This window comes from Episyrphus balteatus, chromosome 3 (assembly GCF_945859705.1).
Source record: "Episyrphus balteatus chromosome 3, idEpiBalt1.1, whole genome shotgun sequence".
Lineage (NCBI taxonomy): Eukaryota > Metazoa > Arthropoda > Insecta > Diptera > Syrphidae > Episyrphus > Episyrphus balteatus.
The window spans coordinates 50,711,988-50,724,192 of NC_079136.1; the positions used below are offsets into that span (position 1 = coordinate 50,711,988).

A 12,205-nucleotide genomic window follows, 5' to 3' on the forward strand; every position below is an offset into this window, starting at 1 on the left:
TTTTTTGGTTTTAAGTTTGTATAACAACAACAAAAATAAAATAAAAACTCAACACCCCATTTTGAACTCTACTACAGCAGATATTTCAACTTTTCGCTAAATCCCCATGCATTTTCTCTTTATATGTAATTTTTTATGGGCATACAAAATATATCACAGGCTCAATAATATAATGTTCTATGTCCCACAGGACTTACATAAAACATACATTATGATATTGAGCTGGAATTTTATCTAAAGGTGAAACTGACGATAGAGTCTCTATACTTCATTGGAACGACTGCAGTACAGTGCATCAAAGACAATAATTTTGTGATTTTTAACGTTAGATTTTAACAAGTTTCTCTATCCTTAAAGGATGGATCGACCCACTATATTATTGGAGAAATAAGTTTACCTTGTTTTTTTTTATCGAAATGTCAAGACTTGATAAATAGTCCAAGAAATATTGAACTTCAATTAAAAACAATTCCTCTATCGATATATTTTCTTTTGATGCGCTGTAAAGTTGTTTAGTTTCTTCCAGATACTTTTCAACATTTTGTAGTAAAAATAAAATAAAATTTAAAAAAAAAACCGAAGAAAACAAAAATACTGATTTTGTGTGTGTTTCGGAAGGGATGACTTTGATAGTTTTTGAAACTAAGCTTGTTGCCCTTGTGTTGATAGTTTACAAGAGTTCTTCATTAGGATGCAAACTTTCAAATGCAAGTACCAAATAGTTTTGTATATCTTCAAGATGGACATACATACCTTCCATATATAAAGGCAAAAAAGTAGTGAGGAATGACTTTGACTTTTAATCGAATTAAAAGTTTTCGTTTGACTGGAAAAAGGAAAGGCCAAAGTAAGAGCATATAGTTCTTATGATTGAAACACTTCAAACTTCAAAGTTTTGTGTAATCATCATTTTTTTTGCTTCAAGTTGAATATTCTGCGGTTGAAAGTTTGAGAATTTTGTTTAAATTTGATTAAACAAGATGACATTTAAGAAGTAAAATAACAACATTAGCTGAAAAACAGGGGCATGTTGTTTTTCCTTGATGCTTTATATTGCCTTGAATCAGAACTGAGGAGAAACTCTTGAGTTCAAATGCAGTCATCAATAATAATTTCACCTCGACCAAAGTAGAGAATTTTGTTGAAATGAAATATGTATTTTGAAATATTTTGAAAGTGTCGTTGTTTTTAGAGCTTTACTTTTTCTAAACGGGTTACAGGCGCACATGGAAAATTATTAATTAAGGAAAATCATCAAGATAAGTTTGACAAAATAGTTCTGTAATGTGCTTGAGAGTTTGCTTGAAATTTGAGGATAAAAGAAACATTACTAAATTGGAACGTTTTTAATTAAAATGAGATTTTGTAAATATTTTAAGCAAAAACGTATTAACAGTTTTTAAAATAAGTGATAAAGCAATAACTAAACATAGTGGTAATTTTGAAAATTTTACGACTTTTTTATTACACTCATAAACAATTTTGAATTTTGAATTACATTTTATGGATTTTTAAATCCAAGCTCGATTATAAACAATTTTTAATACTTAAAGAGGATATGTTGTACCAATTTTATTTAATATCTCAATTTAAAGATCGAATGCCAATTGAACTGGAACATCGTAGCGAATGAGTAATATTTTTATTGAAAAATAAAATTGGTCAGAAATTTTCTATTGATTGTTTATAATTACGAAAAGAATTTGTTTTTCTATTTACATGACTATTAGCAGAAAATAAATATGTATTTATTTTGAAAATAAATATTTTTAAATAAGTTACAATATTTTTGTTTAGGTAATGCTGTAAGGCCCAATTTATTCACTCTCCATTAAATTTAAAATCTCCATTAAAAATTTAAAAACTGTCAATTAAAATTTCCCTTTTTAAATATTAACTTTAAATTTAATGGAGAGTGAATAAATTGGGCTTAAATCAATTTTACACTAATTTTATTATCAATTCTGAAAGGTGTATCTGCACGTAAATTTAAATTCGTACATCTCAAAGCTTTTTTTTGTTTCTTCTGTCATCTTTCAAGTAAACAACTAAGTTTTTATAGTACTTACATACAAAATGAAAGACTGCTAAGATAATTTTTTTTGTTAAGCTATCAGCCAAGAATTTTCAAGAAATCGAAACTCAATAAAAGTGTATCCGTACATGCAAGATTTAAGATTAAGGCGGCATGAAGTTTTTTGCACGGTTACTGATTGTCAAATTAAAAATATCAAGGTTTGAATAAATTAATTAATAATATGCTTAAGCTTGCGATCTAAAGGACATGAATGTGAGCTCAGACACGAATAAGAAATATACAATTGGGTCACACAACTCAGCTGTTAGAACTAAAGTTGCCTTAATTTTTGAATCCACTTCCAAAAAGGAGGAGGTTTTTCAATTTCAAATTTTTTTGCGATATAGGTACCTACTACCAAGGATTCGTACAAAAAAAATCGAACCCGAGACTTTGAAAAAAGTTGGTCTCGAAATTCTGTCTGCCTCCATCTCAAGCTACCGCCCAGGCTACTAGAGCAATTTGCTTAAAACTTGGCAGCTTAGGGTTTCTGCTAGAGGGAAAATTGAAATTTTTTTCAATTTCAAAACTAACGATAGGGATGCCATATGACCAAAATGAAAAATATTAATATAATTTTTGGATTAAATTTTTGGATTAAAAAAAAGGTTTTAAACACAATGGCCCGTAAACATAAAAATAAAGTAAATACTAAAGAGAATTATTAGTAACTGAAAACTAGTTTTGATATGCACAAAATGTGAATTGAAAAAGATCATATATTTTGTCAAGTAGGTAAAAGCATTTACTATTTTGTAGGCATATGTATATCACCCATTTTTACTTGCGATATACATAGGTACTATATATCAAGTTATGCATTCGTAAAAAAAAAAAGTTGAGATAACATTTTTCCATGACATTACGATGGTAGAGAATGCCAAAAAAGTGGGTCACGGAAGTCCGTCTGTCTGTCTGTCAGTCTGTCTGTCTGCCTGTCTGTATAAGGAGCTACAGCCTAAACGGATAGACCGATGGACTTCAAATTTGGTATGTAGTATTTTTTGGAGACTCTCCAGAGGGGTTTTTGGAATAAATTTTTTTGGACCAAAAATAACGGTACTTGTCATATAGCGATTTTAGTAAAGTTAAAATTGCTCAAAAACGGCTCTAACGATTTTGTTCAAAAAATTCAAATGTAAGTTTTAAAACAAGGTCTATTTTCTAATGAAAAATTTTTTTTTTGAAAATCATTATTAACGGTACCTGCCATAGAACCGTTTTTTTCAAATCCGATTATCTCTGAAACCACTTATTCGATTTCAACAAAACTTTTTGTGAAGAAGCATTTATACAATTCTAATATAAGCCAAAAATAAAATTTCGAAAAAAATAATTTTTGGATGTAAAAAAAAAAATTTTTTTATTTTTTTTATTTTTTTTTTTCAAATCAAATTTTCGAAAACGGGACATTGAGTTTTTTTGAAATTTTGGTTTAAGATGTTGATTAGTTATTTCTATAAAATGGCATACCAATTTTATTTTAAAACTTTTTTTCCAAAAAATTACACTGGTCAACAAAATTTAACTTTTTTTTGCCACAAGAACCAAAATATACTTTTCTAGTAGTTTTTGGGGTGCTGAATCCGAATCTGAGGTCAGAAAAATTTGATTGGCCTTCGTTTTTGAATTATTACCGTTAGAAAAAGTCGAAAAACCTAATTTTGGCTGTTTACGAGGTTCTATTTTTATGTGGGGTAATTCATTATAAACAAATTTGTAACGGTTGTTATAAGAACAGATATTCTTCTTTCAAAAACTTTTAAAATTTTCCCGATATCTTTTTTATTGCTCGAGATATCTTAAGTTTCATTTAATAAGTCAAAGAGTAACTAAACTTAATCTAAAGTTTAAGTCACTGGTCACAGAATTTTTGCCACAAGAACCAAAATATACTTTTCTGAAGGTTTTCGAGTTGCTGAACTCTAATCCGCAATCGGAAAAATTCTATTAGCCTCCGTTCTTGAAATATAACCGTTATAAAAAAACCCTTTTTTGCATTTTATAACGGTAATATTTTAAGAACGAAGGCTAATAAAATTTTTCTGACTGTGGATTCGAGTTCAGCAACCCAAAAACCTTCAGAAAAGTATATCTTGATTCTTGTGGCAAAAAAAGTGTAATTTGGTTGGCCAGTGTTGTTTCTGATTCAAAGACCGCTACTTAAATTTTAAATATCTCGGGCAATAAAAGAGATATCGGAAAGATTTAAACATTTTTTGAAAGAATAAAACTAGCTCTTATAGGCACCGTTACAAATTTATTCACAATTAATTACTCTACATAAAAACATAACCTCGAAAACAGCCAAAATAACGTTTTTTGACATTTTCTAACGGTAATATTTCAAAAACGAAGGCCAATCAAATTTTTCTGACTTCAGGTTCGGATTCAGCACCCTAAAAACTATTAGAAAAGTATATTTTGGTTCTTGTGGCAAAAACCTTGTTGACCAGTGTTATTTATAAAAAATTAAATATAAGTTCAAGTGACCTCAACTCCAAAAATTTATAAAGCGTTTCGCCCAGGAGCTGAGGTCCACTTAAAATAAAAATAATTTTAATAATTTTTTATTATTTTTGTTATTTTTTTTTTCGTTATTATTAAAAACTAGCTAACCCCCACCCGCTTCGCTGAGTGCACTTTTGTAAAAATTGAACTTTTTTGAAAATAATTTGAAACCAATTTATAGAACCTTATGCTTTTTGATATACAACATTTCTTGCATAACGAAAAAAATGCGGTTAAAATTACATGCGGTGGTTCCGCTGCGCTTGAGTCTTGAAGCAGAATTTTCAGATGTAAAATATACATTCTCCAAATGCCTATGATGTAAAGGGTATCCATCAGTTCCAGTAACTGTTTCTGATATCAAAGCTCTTGGATAACGTTTCGAACATTTTGCATCAACCACATGGGGAATTACTATTAGTCTAAGAGCCTACAGCAAATTTTGGGAATAGAGTGATAACCAAAATGTGAGTATGCAGATTTATAGCCTTATAACGAAATCAAAAGTCTGGCAGCTTTTAGTCGCAGCCTTATATGGATTTCGGGAGATTAGATATCGCGAATTTTCCAATTAATGTGAGTAGGCTAAATTAACACAAATTCACATTCTGAATACAAACACTGATGTTCTGTCATTTCCCCTAAGCCTGAAGACACCAACCTTGACGATGCGATCTATGGAACTCAAGATATAAGTTGTTTTAGCGGCATTGTTTTGGATACTTTTCTGCAGCCAAATCAAAATGCGGGCATGCAGTAACCCCACTCTACTGAGTACATCCAGCATTGTACTTTCCCTAAACCTTTATGTTTAATGATAAAATCCATTAATGATTTTAACTTCATCTTAAACAAATGCGCTATTATATCATTATATCATGCCTATCAGCCGGCGATCCAGGCAACAAAAGATCTTTAATTTCTATCCCTGCAGGCTTTATTTCCTTTTTAATATGCCAATTTCACCCGTGTGTGTTATACCTAACCTTTTCTTACTTTTCCCAGTTTTAATTGACCCACTTTATAAGATCGAAAAACAACAAAATTGTAATTTCACTTTGAGGAAGGTATGGGGGACATGCTGCCCCCCTGCAACCCCCCCGTTTGGGCACACTATAGTATTTAGGGTGGGTGTCTTTTTCCAAGTGAAAGTGCTTACCTATTATTCAAATTCAGAATGAAAAAACAACCGTGAGGCTTAATGCCTTTTTGAAGTGGGTGTTATTGCGTCTTTTAAAAGGAAATAAAGCCTGCAGAGGATATTTTGCATACATATCCTATCCACAGCAATCTTCGGCACAACACAGTATGATTAAGTTCATTTCTGCGAACCTGTACGTATGTACATATGTAGGTAAATTTTGAAAACTATTTGTTTTACTAATAATTATTTTGAAAGTTTGTCTTAATAAATTTGTTTACAAATTAAGCTAAGTTAAATTTTTTAAAAAGCGAGAGTGTTTTTTTACTCGTACAAATTGACAGCTATGTAAAAATGCAAGAAAAGGTATTATTTTTTTTTGATACAAACCATCTACATATTAATACCTTTCAAACAAAAAAAAATTTACCAAAATCGGACCAGCCAAACGCGAGTTTATCGGCCACACACACTAAACGAACTCATTTTTATATATAAGATTAGTTTAAAAAAAAAACGGCTCTAACGATTTTGAAAATTTTTTGATTTCAGATTTTATTTTATTTTTTAAGAAAACGAATTTTTTTATTTTTTTTTTGTACCTATATAGCAGGTACATACATTTTCCAAATTTCTATTTAAAAAGTCTTAAAAATTTAAGCAACTTTAACTCTATTTTCAAAACACATTAATGATTACACCGGCACACAAAAAAAAAGTGTCATGTACCAGGGACCAGACCTATCTTTCTTTATTTTTTTGGACCCGCTAAATCCGAATTTCAAGTCCGTTTTGCCCGTTCGCCCTCCAGTTTTGAGAAAAATGTAAAAAAACCCCAAAAAAGTCATAAAAATTCAAACAAAATGCAGTCACAGTTCAAAACTGGAGGGTGACCGGGCCAAATGGACTTGAACTTCGGATTCAAAAACATATAGAAAGATAGGTCTGGTCCCTGACACATGACACTTTTTTTTTGTGTGCCGGTGTTATTTTTAAATTTTGTTGTAATGTGTTTATTTCATTGATTTCAGAACGGAATAGCAAATGATAAATGACTTACAGTGAAAATAGACAGACGATATTTAGACGATATCGGGATACAATTTGTTTTTTTTTTTAAATCAAAATATAACTTCAAAAAGGAGAAAATGCATTCCCCAACAGTAATTTTAATTTGAAGATTGAAATAAATAAAGAAAAACAAGCGAGTATCTTTAGTTAAACAACTTGGATCTGTTAGAGGGCTTATTATCCACTTAATACATCACCTAAATCAACAACTTCAAAAATTAGTAGGAGAATTGAATTTCATTCTGGGAAATACTTTGTATGTTCTAAAAAGTGTTTCGAGAGCTTCATTTAATTCATGTTTAACGTCATCTTTGATGTAGCTGAAGTAATTGATAAAGGTTGCTATTAATCAGAACCCAGGTTTCAAAATTGTATTGAATTTACAGGTTAGCATAATTAAATGCACTATTTAAGAACTTTTTACTGTAATCATTTCTCCCTTAAGCTCTATATATTTTTTTCTTTTTTGCTTTAACATAAAAAATCTTATAGCGTAATGATAATGCCTACGTCATATTAAAAGTCATGTGCTATATAATATATTTATGTTCTACCACAATATTAGGATCGATAAATATTATTGACTTCTTACAACCACATGAAAAAGGATAAAACCACCTCCTTTATCATAAACAAAAACATTCCGTTTCCTATTTTTTTTTTTTTTTTTTTTTTTCAAAGTCAATCAATTCTTAAAGTCTTGAAAATGTTCTAGGTACCACCTACACCTAGTTCTTATAAAACCCTTCGTCAAAAACAAAAAAGAAAATAAAAAAACCCTTAGCCGTTTACTTTTCATTGAGTTTTCTTCTCATTTCTTCTCACATTATTCGATATAAAATTCTTAAGGATATACAAACTCTAATGGCACTTGTAAGTGCGGTTCAAAATCGAACCGAATCGAATCGTATCGAAATCGAACCAAATACCCATTTTGTTTATCTTCTTTTTTCCTTTATTACTTCTTCGATATAGTTTTGCCTAGGATATAGAGAAAGGCGCCATCGACATTACAACAATCCTATTGCCTTTATTCAGGACTTTCTGTTTATTCTCCACTTCAAGTTAAAAATAAAAAAAAAAAAAAAAAAATAACAAAAAAACAAGAATCGATTTCGGGTTTTTTTTTTCTTGCAAAAATTTCCTTGAAAAACAAATGGATTCATTACAAAATGAAAATTTCACAGTATAGTTGTTGAAGCAAAACGAAAACATCCTGACTCACACTTTACAGAACGAGAGCTAAGAAAGAATTTGTTTTAAAATTGAGAAAGGATAACATTAGGCAAGTGGCTTACTTTTCTTACTTTCCAGAAGTATAGATATACCTTTTGTCTTGAGACCTTGAGTTGAAATAGAGAGAGATATAGAATTTCGAAGAAGCAAACAAGGACTATTGTTAGCCCTGTGTTTGTTATACAATTGAACGAGAAATTTACTCCCTTGGTAACTGGGTAGGTATTATACTAAGACTTTACATTCTTTGGGATTTGTTGAGTGCATAAACTCATTTTCAAATATTTACTTGGATTTTGTTGTGAGTTTTATACTTTTCTTTAAATAAGACGAAAACGAAGAAGTATGTCACAGGATGACGATTGTTGTTTTACAAAGGAGCACAGATAAACTCTCTGGTATCCTTAGAAAGACGACTTTCGAACAAAACAACAATTTTATTTTACATCCTTTATACAAGCATATGAAGTTATATCTTTGAAAAGAGTGATTAAAGGATATAAAATTTATGCCAATTCAAGACTCCTAAAGGATCTAAAAATCACATTTGACATGATACAGTTTGTTTTGGTGTTTTTTTTTTTTATGTTATAATCTTTTTCTAGCTTTGTTTAAAATTTCTTTTTTTTTCAAGGCTTAGGAGAAGACAAAGATAAAGATAAAAAAACAAAAAAGTAATTATTATCTGTTACTGGGCTGTGAAATTTGTAACCAAAATAAGAACTCATGAAGTCATTTTACGTAAATAAAATTTATGCAAAATAGAAAAACGAAGAAGATTATCACTCAAAGTTTTTTTTTTGTTTGTTTTGTTTTTGTTGATAAAACATTTTTTTTTTCATTTTATTGACAACCATTTTTGGATTACCAAAGCCATTGAGTCACTGATGAGAAGATATATTCGTTAATGTTGAAAAGTTTTGCGTTTTCTTGGTTGTTTTCTGTCAAATTAGGCAATAACATTTTTTTTGGGAGGATTTTCTTATATTTCAATGTTATTGATGGATTTACATATTTTTGTTAGTCAAATAATATAAGATAAAAGTGAGGTAATATCGTCAAAGTGATTCAAATTTTATGTTATAAAGGGATTTAATACGAAGAAGGAGTCTAGACAGGAAGGTAGAAAATTTGACAGGTAAAATACGTTTTCTTGCAGAATTTCACCTGGATACAGGAAGAAAATAAAATGTACGACTGGGTCGCACGAACTTGGTCTTATAGTTCATAGTATCGTTATCTTAAAAATATCTATTGGAAATTTAAGATTTTGTTTAGTGTTGAGAAAAAAAATTTGAAAATTAAAAAAATTAAATTAAAATTTTTTTTCGTAAACTTTAAAATTTATTTTTTGCATTTGAAACTTAAAAACTATGTCTGTGAATTTTGAATAAAATTGACTTATGCCTTGATAGAATTTTTGAACAACGGCAGCCCCATATTTCCGTTCTCCGATTTTTTTTTGAGAAAAATAAAAATCGCAGTTTTTCCTTAGAATCAATAACAAATTTAATCGAAATCGTTAGAGCCGTTTTCGAGAAAATTGCAATAGGTTCATCGAAAGCGTTATATGGGAGATATGCGTTAAAAAGGAGATATTAAAAAAATAAAAAGAGGTTGTCTGTAAAGCCGGTTTACGGACGATGATTTTACGTGATAACGTCGTAAAAAACAGGTTGTGTGCCTTTTTTTTAAATGAAAATGAGTCAATTGAAGCGTTTATTCATTTCAAACAATCATAATTTACAAGAAAAAGCTAAAAAAAATTACCTTTTTTCTTTTCTCATTATATTAATTTTTTTGATTTTAAAAGCTTACAAAAAAAGCCAAAAATTGCTTCTAAAGAATAATGAAAAAAGAATGTGAAAAAAGTATTAAAATAATTTATTGAAAACAATCATTTCTTATGAAAAAAAGTGAAAAAATCACTTCCATCACCCAAAAATCCATTTTTTCGACATAACAACCTATAAAAATTTTATACCACCTGAGAGCTTATTGCTTCAGCTCAAAATATGTATATCGATCATGTCTATAAGACATCTACAAAAAGAGCTAGAATTTTTTGAACTCGATCAATTTTCATCAAAAAAAGCAAAAAAAAAAAGAATTTAATTTTATTTTCTCACGCTATTGAATCAATTTTTTCAATGACAACCCATACAAAATTTTATATCATGTAAAAGCTTATAATTTTTTCATAAGACGTTTCAATCTTTTTTCTGCGATGCCTAGAAAAAAAGTTAGAATTTTTTAAAGCCAACCATGTCGAAACTCCAAACTGAGATTACGGTACTTCCCACACTGGTGGCTGTTCATGATCAACAGATATCCACAAATGTTTCGAGGTATTTGCAAGCTTTTTAATTTAACATTGTGTAGCTTGTAGTGAATGTACAGTTATGTGTGATATATTAAATGAAAGGTAATATTATCAGGATGCTCAATAAAGTTAAACCATGTTTGTATTTGCTTTAGATCAGTGAAAACTATATGTTTCTATGTTTTCTAGTTTTTGAGAAAATTGAAAAATTATTTTATCAGATTTTTCTTTTTTCAAAATATTTTTTGTTTTTATTTGGTTTTTAATTCTCAATTTTCTCAAAAACTAGAAGACATAAAAACACATAGTTTTCACTGTTCGATAAGGAATCAATTTAGGCAGTTTTCTGTGTGAGTAATTTTTTTATTAAAATTCACAGTCTGGACAAAAATAGTATAAAATGAGTTTTAAAAAAATTTGTTTCCCCTATTTTTAACTTTGAAATCGATTTTTTCAAAAACTTTTAGTTATAATATATTGATTTAAAAATTAGAATTAAATGTACAATTTTGCCTTTCAGAAATGGTATCATTTATTACTGTAAATGATGCCGTTGTTTTTTAATAATTTTTTTTTGTTATGATAATTTTTTTTAAGAAAACTGCCCCTCCCCCACCTTAACGGGGGAGATAGACTCCCCATCCAAAGAAAAAAATGTTTGTATTGAGCTCCTCTACAAAAACCCGTTATCAAATCCTGGCGTCCAAGTTATCCAACTACGTGCCAAAACAACATTTTTGTTCTATACCTAAAAGTTCGAATTTCAGTATCTGGGTTGAAATTGAAAAATTTTTTTTTTCTAAGCCAATTTTAAACTGATTTTCATAAAAAATACCTCGTTTGATTTGGAAATAAATATTATTTTAGAATATATTTTTAAAACAGCATGCTGTTGTGAAAATATACATATATTTTAATTTGATGTAGAAGTTGGATAAATGACGAAAAAAATGGAATTTTTGAACTTTGACAGTTTATAAATTCTAGGTGGTTTAACCGTGTTACATGTTTTATACATTGTTGAAAAGGTATATTTATCTCCTATGAGAAACTGTAAAAAAAATGGGTAAACATTTGACGAAGCTAGATTTTTTTCAATGGGTGAAGGTAAAAAAAACCGTTTTTTGCCCCTAACTCCAGATTTTGGGGGTGTTAGGGACTTTTTAAATACCGTTTCGTAATCAGTGCGACTAGCTCTACAAAACGTGATAGGTCTCCGCCCGCGTATATTTTAAAACCTCATTTTTGTAACACCGTGTTATTATCAGTTAGTTTATTTATTTTATCATAACGAAATCCCTAGTTATATTTACAGACACTATAACGAAGTTGCGGACAATAATTTAAATAGCGAAAAAGTGTTGTTAGTTGAAGACGGATTCTTGCTATATGATTGAGAGATGATGGAAGCAAAAACATTTTCCAAAATTAATTTCGTTTGTGCCACTAATTTTTGTTCGATAATTTTTCATGGTTGACGTAAAAAATTTGCTGAAAAAAAAAACATTAAGTTTTAAATCTATTTTAATAAATCCATATAGCTAAAGTAAATATGTATATTTCACTTTACATTCTTTGTTATAAAATATATATGTACATACATCCTGCAAATACACATTACACTTGATTCTTGTCTATTTTTTTATTCTCAAGAAATCCTACCATCGTCATTGTGTTTCTAAAATAATTTGAAAAATGTTAAATCCTCCTTGTACCACCCACCACCACCATCCAACAAAATTATAATTGAATAGAGTTTATGCGATGCGATGTAGTACAGCAGACAAATTGGATACATCAACTTCCGCCAAAAATGTGTTCTCGCTAAAATTTATTAGTAACAGTG

General features: G+C 29.3%; 1 protein-coding gene across 6 annotated transcripts in view; it reads right to left on the reverse strand.

Moving 5' to 3' along the window:
- LOC129916700 (acetylcholine receptor subunit alpha-like) overlaps positions 1-12,205 on the reverse strand; it is a 206,406-nt gene that overhangs the window by 129,207 nt on the left and 64,994 nt on the right. The window lies entirely within an intron of this gene.